At 32.9% G+C, this 7,741-nt stretch overlaps 1 pseudogene; it reads left to right on the top strand.

The window, feature by feature from the left end:
• Nucleotides 1-6,249: 6,249 nt before the first annotated feature.
• Nucleotides 6,250-7,151, top strand: LOC141418545 (olfactory receptor 8G5-like; annotated as a pseudogene).
• The last annotated feature ends 590 nt before the right edge of the window (nt 7,152-7,741 follow it).

Raw genomic sequence — 7,741 nt, 5'->3', positions numbered from 1 at the left:
TGGCAGAATCTACTTAGAAAAATGCACCTCTTAAAGCCATAGGTACTTAAAATTATTTCCTCAGGAAACTGATCTTTAAAACTCCATCTCAATTTATTTTCTGTATCAACCCCTCTCTTCTCTGTTGAAGAGAGTGACTCTTCTCAGATTGTATCTCTTCTGGTAATTTATGATAATTTGAATGGCATTTTTAAAAATTTCCCTAACTTCAATGGACTCTAAGCTCCAATTGGGCCGAGAATAATCTCATAAATATATATTCAAGATTATACCAGATTCCCCTTCCCATGTCATATTCTCTCAATCAACTCTCATTTAACAAGCATGAGGCACATCTAGTTAAATGTAAAATCAGGTTACTGAGGGTATGTCAATTAAAGTCTGCAGCATTAACTTTTCACTTTCTCTCTAGAAATTCCCAAACATTTTGAAGAGACATCCACACTCCTATGTTTATTGCAGCACTATTAAAAAAAACCAAGACACTAAAACAACCAGACATCCATCAAATGATGAATGAAGATAGAAAATGTGTACATATACACAATGGAATGCTATTCAGCCTTAAAAGAGAAATTCTGTCATTTATGACAAATATGGATGATCTGGATGATTAATGAAATAAGCCAGTCACAAAAAGACAAAAGTTCTTTTCAGCTCAATTTTATGTATGGTACCACAACATACATCTATTTTTATCATTTTATAAAACTTCCATATTGTTTTCCATGGTTGCTGTACTGACTTTCCCACAAGCAGTGTGCAAGTGTGTCTTTTTCCTACATTCACATCAATATTTATGCTTTGTATTTTATTTATGTGTTTATTTATTTAGTTGTATTGGGGTTACATTGTGACATTTACAAAAGTTCTTACAATGTATCATAGTTGAATTCACCCCTTCTATCATTCTCCTTTATCTCCCCTTCTCCCAGTTATTGAAATAGTTTCAGCAGGTCTCATTTTTCTATTTACATACATAAGTACATAATATTTTCATCATAATTACCATCACACATTCTTTTCTTATATTTTCCCCTTCACACTGTACCGACTTCCCAGACAGGACCCGGTTTGCCTTCCTATTTTCTTTCTTTTTTTTTTTTTAAATAAGTGACATTGTTTTTGTTTGTTTGAATGTCTATACAGGGTGTTTCATTGTGATATTTCCACTTTTACAGTCTTTCTGTGACTCATTTGCAGTGATCTTTATTACTATTGCCAAGTTTCAATCGACAGGAGTCCACCTGACTAATTAACCAATTGGGGAAATTCCAGTGGTAATTGCTTCTTTTTCTCAGGTGCTTGTTCCCAGAGAACTAAAAATGCTTGGAGAGGGTTGTTTTCATAACATTTAGTACCTGGTGAATCTAAACCCAGGTCAAACCCTCTGAGTATAACAATAAAAATTTCCCAAGTAACTGTGAAGTGAGGGTGTTTGCTGTCGTGAGCTAGAGAAGCACAAACTGAAAAGTAATACTTTATGATACTGACCCATGGTGCAGACCAGCTTCAAAACTATTGGTTTGTCTGAGGAGAGAGTCCCAGCCTCTCCACACAGAAGAGTGCAGAATACTGGGTACCAACAATTCCCAAAATGAGCACTATTGCCACTGGCAAATGGCAAGCAAACTTTCCTGTTAAGATTTCAGGCAAAAGACAGGCAAGTGTGTTCATCAAACACTGGTGATTTGAGACTGCCAGTTCTGTAAGTAATCGCTATGAAATCAAGGTAATGTTCCCATATATATTTTCATTCATTCATTTCATTATTCATTTATTAATAAAATATATTCCAAGCTTCCTATAATGTGCTACATGGGTTACATGTACAGGACTGTCACCTGACTTATATACTGTAGTGTTCAGAAATGCAACTTTCTGGACATGTAGTAGGATGGCCTGATCAGTTACAAGATTCTGGAAAATGGTTTCACAATAACAAAAATTTTAGATGAGATCCAAATGGAACTAATATCTAACACTCAACAGAGAGAAAGTGATTGTTAAGACTATTTTAAGTAACTTAACACCAACCAAAAATGTGGATATGGCATGACCCTAATGTATTCCAGAAATGAAAGAAGGTAAATGTGTCTGTTATGAAGGAAGAGAAATACATGAATTAGGATGCAACAGGAAAAGAAAGAGTGCCTATTTGTATTATTGTAGAAGAAATCACAATAAGAAGAAATCACAATAATCTTTATCTCTATTGTTTTGAAGGGCAATCACATCAAATTGATGGAATGAGGTGTGTGTGTGTGTGTGTGTGTGTGTGTGTGTGTGTGTGTGCTGTCCAGGCAGCCAGGCAGTTGCTTTTTCATTTGGGCCATGCCCTCAGCCATTATGGCTTTAGTAATTTTGGGGGTTGAATCACATGTTATCGCCCAACCAGCCTGGACCATGATCCTTCTGTTTATGCTTTCTGATTACCTGTGATGGCAGGCACATATACACACCCCTACCTTATTGATTGAGATGGGGTCTTGACAACGTTTTAGCATGGCTGACCTGGAATTATAATCTTTCCTACCTTTGCTTCCCAAGTAACTGAGATTACAGGTGTGAGTTCCCAAACCCTGCTGCCTTTTCCCTTTTTTGAGATCTCAAAATGTTAGAGTATTTTCATCTTACTATTAATGATTGTATCCTTAAATCTTTCAAACACCCTTTTGTTTTCCTTTAGGACATAAGAAAACACATGCTAACTATCCAAGTACTTCAAATATAATATAGTTATCATTTCTTAGAATGAGAGAGGAAGAAGTGATAATGTAATTTCACAGGTAATATAGATAGTTGTTACCATGTTCATAGATGTTAATCAGAGAAATAACAATAATATGAAATTATTTAGAGTTACAGAGTTTACCTTCAGGAGAACTGGAAGCAAAATCTTTACTGGAGCTATTTTACAGAGATTAAGTTGTCTCTGGGGAACAGGACCAAGAGTACAAGGAGGTTATTCAGAAAATTCTTTTTTTGTCTATAATCACATTTACTTTTTCGCATTCATCATTTATTGCTAATGCTATAATCTCCCCACATGACTCTGAAGATCAATCACACTGAGAAATCTCTGAATTAATAAATGCGCATATGTTCAAATATATTTGACATCTGACTATAAAGCAACCAATCCCTTAACTCCATTTTATCCACAATAGTATTGTGACGGACTGTGTCACCTGCCTATATGAAAAGACGGCAAACTCTTATCAGCTCATTTCTATACTGAGTAATTAAAATATTGACTTTTACATAAAATAAAATTCTCTGAATTAAGACAAGCTGGATGCTGAAAAGACAGGTACATCATCGTATAGATAGATGCTATGTGGAGACAGATTCAAGTAGGAGGAGTTGTAGAGCACAAAGGACTGCACTTTGTCATATCCACATTGAGTGTTCACAGTGTGATATTTGTAATCTTTTGAAAATCAACATATTGATACTACAACAATACTATACTAAAATGATAATCTCCATAAATCTTAAAAGAGTAAAAGAATTAGTTAAATGATGCCTTCAAGACTTCAATGATTTTGTTATTCATATATTGTATCCAGGAATTGGATTATATTTAATCCATACATAAATTTGAGAAACTTAATATCTTTACATAATAATGTTCTAATCTATGAACATACATCCCTCACCTTACTCAGGGCTTCTCTGTTCTTTACGAGAATTTTTTAAAGTTTCAATCCATAATTGCATGTGTTTTATTAAATTTATTCCTAATTATTTGATGTCTATTTACTATTTTATGTGACAACTTTTTCAAATTTTAATTTCATTTATGGCTTCTTATGAAAGAATATTTTAAGGGGAAAATATGATAAAAGTATTTCATGCATATATGGAAATAGCAGGATGGAACCTTATAATATGTATAACAAGGTAATATACATCAATGAAAAGTTTCAAAGCATTTTAATATAAGAACATAGAATATCTGTTGAAATAGGATGGAGAATTATGTGATTTGCAAATGCTATTCAAAATCAACCTTTTGATATTCTAGTAACAGAAAAGTAGGTAGTACACAGGACAGTTTTAAATATAAAGGACATTGTTGCATAAGGATAAATAATTTCATTAGCGATTTAAACAAATAAAGAAATATAGTAAATTAAGAAATTTTCTGGAAGAAATTAACACTGTTAAGTCAAACATTAGAACAGGGGACAAAGACATCACTCTGCATATAAAATATCAGTAACATAATTAGTCAATTAGACATAATTTATATATACTTATTATCTCATAAGAAGACAACATATTTTTTAATTTTTATTTACTATTTTTTACAGCATATTCTTTTAAGATTCATTGATAATGTTTCTAAAAATGATTAGATGCCAAAGAAACTCTCAGGAATTTGTAAAAGCTTATAATTTAGAGTTTGTTCATTGCCACAATGAAATTAAGATGGAACTTTAAAAATGAAATGGAAAAAGACACAGCATCTCTAAATAATGTACTACTATAGAATCCATAGGACAAGGAAAAAATGAAAGACAAATTAGAAATTATCTTAAAATGGGTGAATGAAATTTTAAGTTTGATACATTAAAGAGTCTTAGAGGGAAGTTCATCATTTATATAAACGTATCAGAAAAGAATAAGAATTGATATATTTATTCAAATTCCCACCTTCAATTTTTTTTTTGATGGTTCTGGCATTTGAAATCATGCTTGCTAGGGAGGCACTCTATGATTTAAGCAACTCCAGCAGCTCCACACTTCTAGAAGTTAGGAAAAGTATAGAAAATAATATCAAAAGTATAGATAAAATAAAAATTAGTCAATTATGAACAAATTTAATAAAATAACACACATATGGCTTAAATTCAAAGTAGCTAAAATTTAAAATTGATTAATAAAATTGACAAACTTGATGAAGGCATAAAAAGTAAACTTTACTGGTTTAAGCATGAAGAAACAGATCATTGCACAGTGCACAGCTCACAAACTGTAAATGTTAAAGAAATCTTATGAAACGTCCAATGAAATACATTAGATAATTTGAAAAGTGTGCCATTATAAGGAAATTTTAAGTTAAGAATGTTGAGCACAATGATAAAACTTGAGAAAGTAATATCTATTAATTAAATTCAATCTGTTATGAAAAAATTTATATTAAAAATCCACAGACCAGATTCACTATACTAGTGGATATTTCCATAAATTGGGAATCTAGATCATGAAATCCATACCTCCCCAAATCAATGTTTTTAAGGTTCATTTTACTGCTTACTGCTCTTTACTCACTATTCAACAGAATAAGGGACTATGTTTATAATTCTATATTTCCTAAATATGCCTTATATTCCCTTCTAATTCACAAAAGTTGAAGGATAAGAAAGAAATATCAATATTCTAAAATTGGTATTTCTATAGTTTAAGTAATTATTAATTTTCTGACTGGTAGAATATTAATAGATTTCACACAATAACAATCAAAGTTACTTTAGGATAGATTAGCTTCTGCCAATTTCATTATAAGGCAGGTAATACTGTTCTCGCTTAGAGATTTGAAAGTCATGTTTCAGGAGCATTGGTGGAAATGATGGAGTCACACTATAGACACAAGCACTTTGGCATTAAGTCCTGGACATTTAACATTATTCACTCTGCTTCCCTCAGAAGTCAAAGGTCTTTAGTATCAGAACCATAAACATCTAACTTTGGATCACCCTATCTGGTGACATGCACAGTTATTGGAGGTGTTGGTTCGTTTTTGTAATAATTTTTGAAAACCTAAAGACTTAATGTAGAAGTACATATTTCCTGATACTACATAAAAATTGTGAAGGTTGAAAATAATATGAGATCTCTCTTTCTCCCCTGTCACAAATTACTCTCAGGTTATTTATGTAAGTATCTTTAGAAAGGGCTTCACTCTTCCAGTCTAACAAAGCCATTTTTACTCATTTATATTGTGTTCTCTATATATTTAAATTTGTATATCAACTAAAAATATTGGCTTAAAATCATTGAAATAACCAAAATAGAAAATAGACACCTTGAAAGTTTTCAATTTTTATAAATATAATTAAAATATTTTATATAAAATACTGGCATATCTTTTAAAAAAAGCTTAATAAATATTAAAAAGAGAAAATTTTCACCTGGGTAAATTTATTCAGAATGAAATGATCATACATTACAAAAGTAGAACACTAATTACATCTATCCAACAACAATTTTCCTCTCCCCTAGAGAATCTGAATAGAAGACATGCACCCAGAGAATCATTCCACAGTGACCGAGTTCATCCTGGCTGGGCCCTCACAGCAGCCAGAACTCCAGCTGCCCCTCTTCGTCCTCTTCCTAGGAATCTATGTGGTCACAGTGGTGGGGAACTTGGGTATGATCACCCTTATCCTTCTCAGTTCTCACCTGCACACCCCCATGTACTATTTCCTCACCAGTCTCTCCTTCATTGACCTCTGCCATTCCACTGTCATTACTCCCAAAATGCTGGTAAACTTTGTGACAGAGAAAAACATCATATCCTACCCTGAATGCTTGACTCAGCTCTACTTCTTCCTCATTTTTGCTATCTCAGAGTGTCACATGTTGGCAGCAATGGCCTATGACTGCTATGTTGCCATCAGTAACCCCTTGCTTTACAATGTCATCATGTCCCATGAAGTCTGCTTTTCCCTGGCTTTAGGGGTATATAGCTGGGGTGTAGTTTGTGCATCAATTCATATAGACTTTCTGCTTAGAGTTAATTTCTGCAAATTCAATGTAATCAGCCATTATTTCTGAGATCTTATTTCTATTCTAAAGCTTTCCTCTTCTAGTACTTATGTCAATGAATTACTAATTCTTATCTTCATTGGAATTAATATCCTTGCCCCTAGTCTGACAATCCTTAGCTCTTACATCTTCATCATTGCCAGCATCCTCTGCATTCGTTCTACAGAGGGCAGGTCCAAAGCCTTCAGCACCTGTAGCTCCCACATCACAGCAGTTGCTGTCTTCTATGGTTCTGCAGCCTTCATGTATCTTAACCCATAATCTGTCAGTTCCGTTGACTGTTGAACCCTTTGATCTACAGCCTGAGGAATAAGGATGTCAATGTTGCTCTGAAGAAAACACTGGAGAGAAGAGCATTCCTGTGTCAAAAGTAATGAGAAAAATATTGTATAAGCTTAAAGTCTATAGCCATTATATAGCATGAATTCACGAATTTTTATTGTAGTCCATCTAATCATCATTTTTCTGCCTTTAAGGCGATTATCTGGAAATTATGTCTTTTTAGGTACTTTTTAAATGCTAATCTCTGTGTTTTTTCTCACAAATGCAATTGCAACACAGATTATAGGAACTTCAATGACATGGTTTCATGAACTAATGTCCTCTCCATCTCTTTCTCCATTTTCTTCCTTATTTGATAATAACATAGTCCTTAACGTAATAAAAATCCCATATTCCAGCAGTGGGATAACTCAACTCAGGTTTATAATATATATATATATATATATATATATATATATATATATATATATATAAACATGTCACAATGAAATACCTTGTACAGCTATCATAAAGAAACTAAAAGGTCATTTACTTACATAAATGGAGAACAAGAAGGCAAAACAGATCCTGTATGAGATTGGCACTAATAACAACAGGGGAGAATATAAGGAAAGTGTGTAGGAGGGTGAAAACTGTGGAAATATCATGTACACATGTATGTAAATGGAAAAGTGAGATCTGT

Source organism: Castor canadensis, chromosome 2, assembly GCF_047511655.1.
Source record: "Castor canadensis chromosome 2, mCasCan1.hap1v2, whole genome shotgun sequence".
Classification (NCBI taxonomy): Eukaryota; Metazoa; Chordata; class Mammalia; order Rodentia; family Castoridae; genus Castor; species Castor canadensis.
This window is presented reverse-complemented; position numbering and strand designations above follow the sequence as displayed.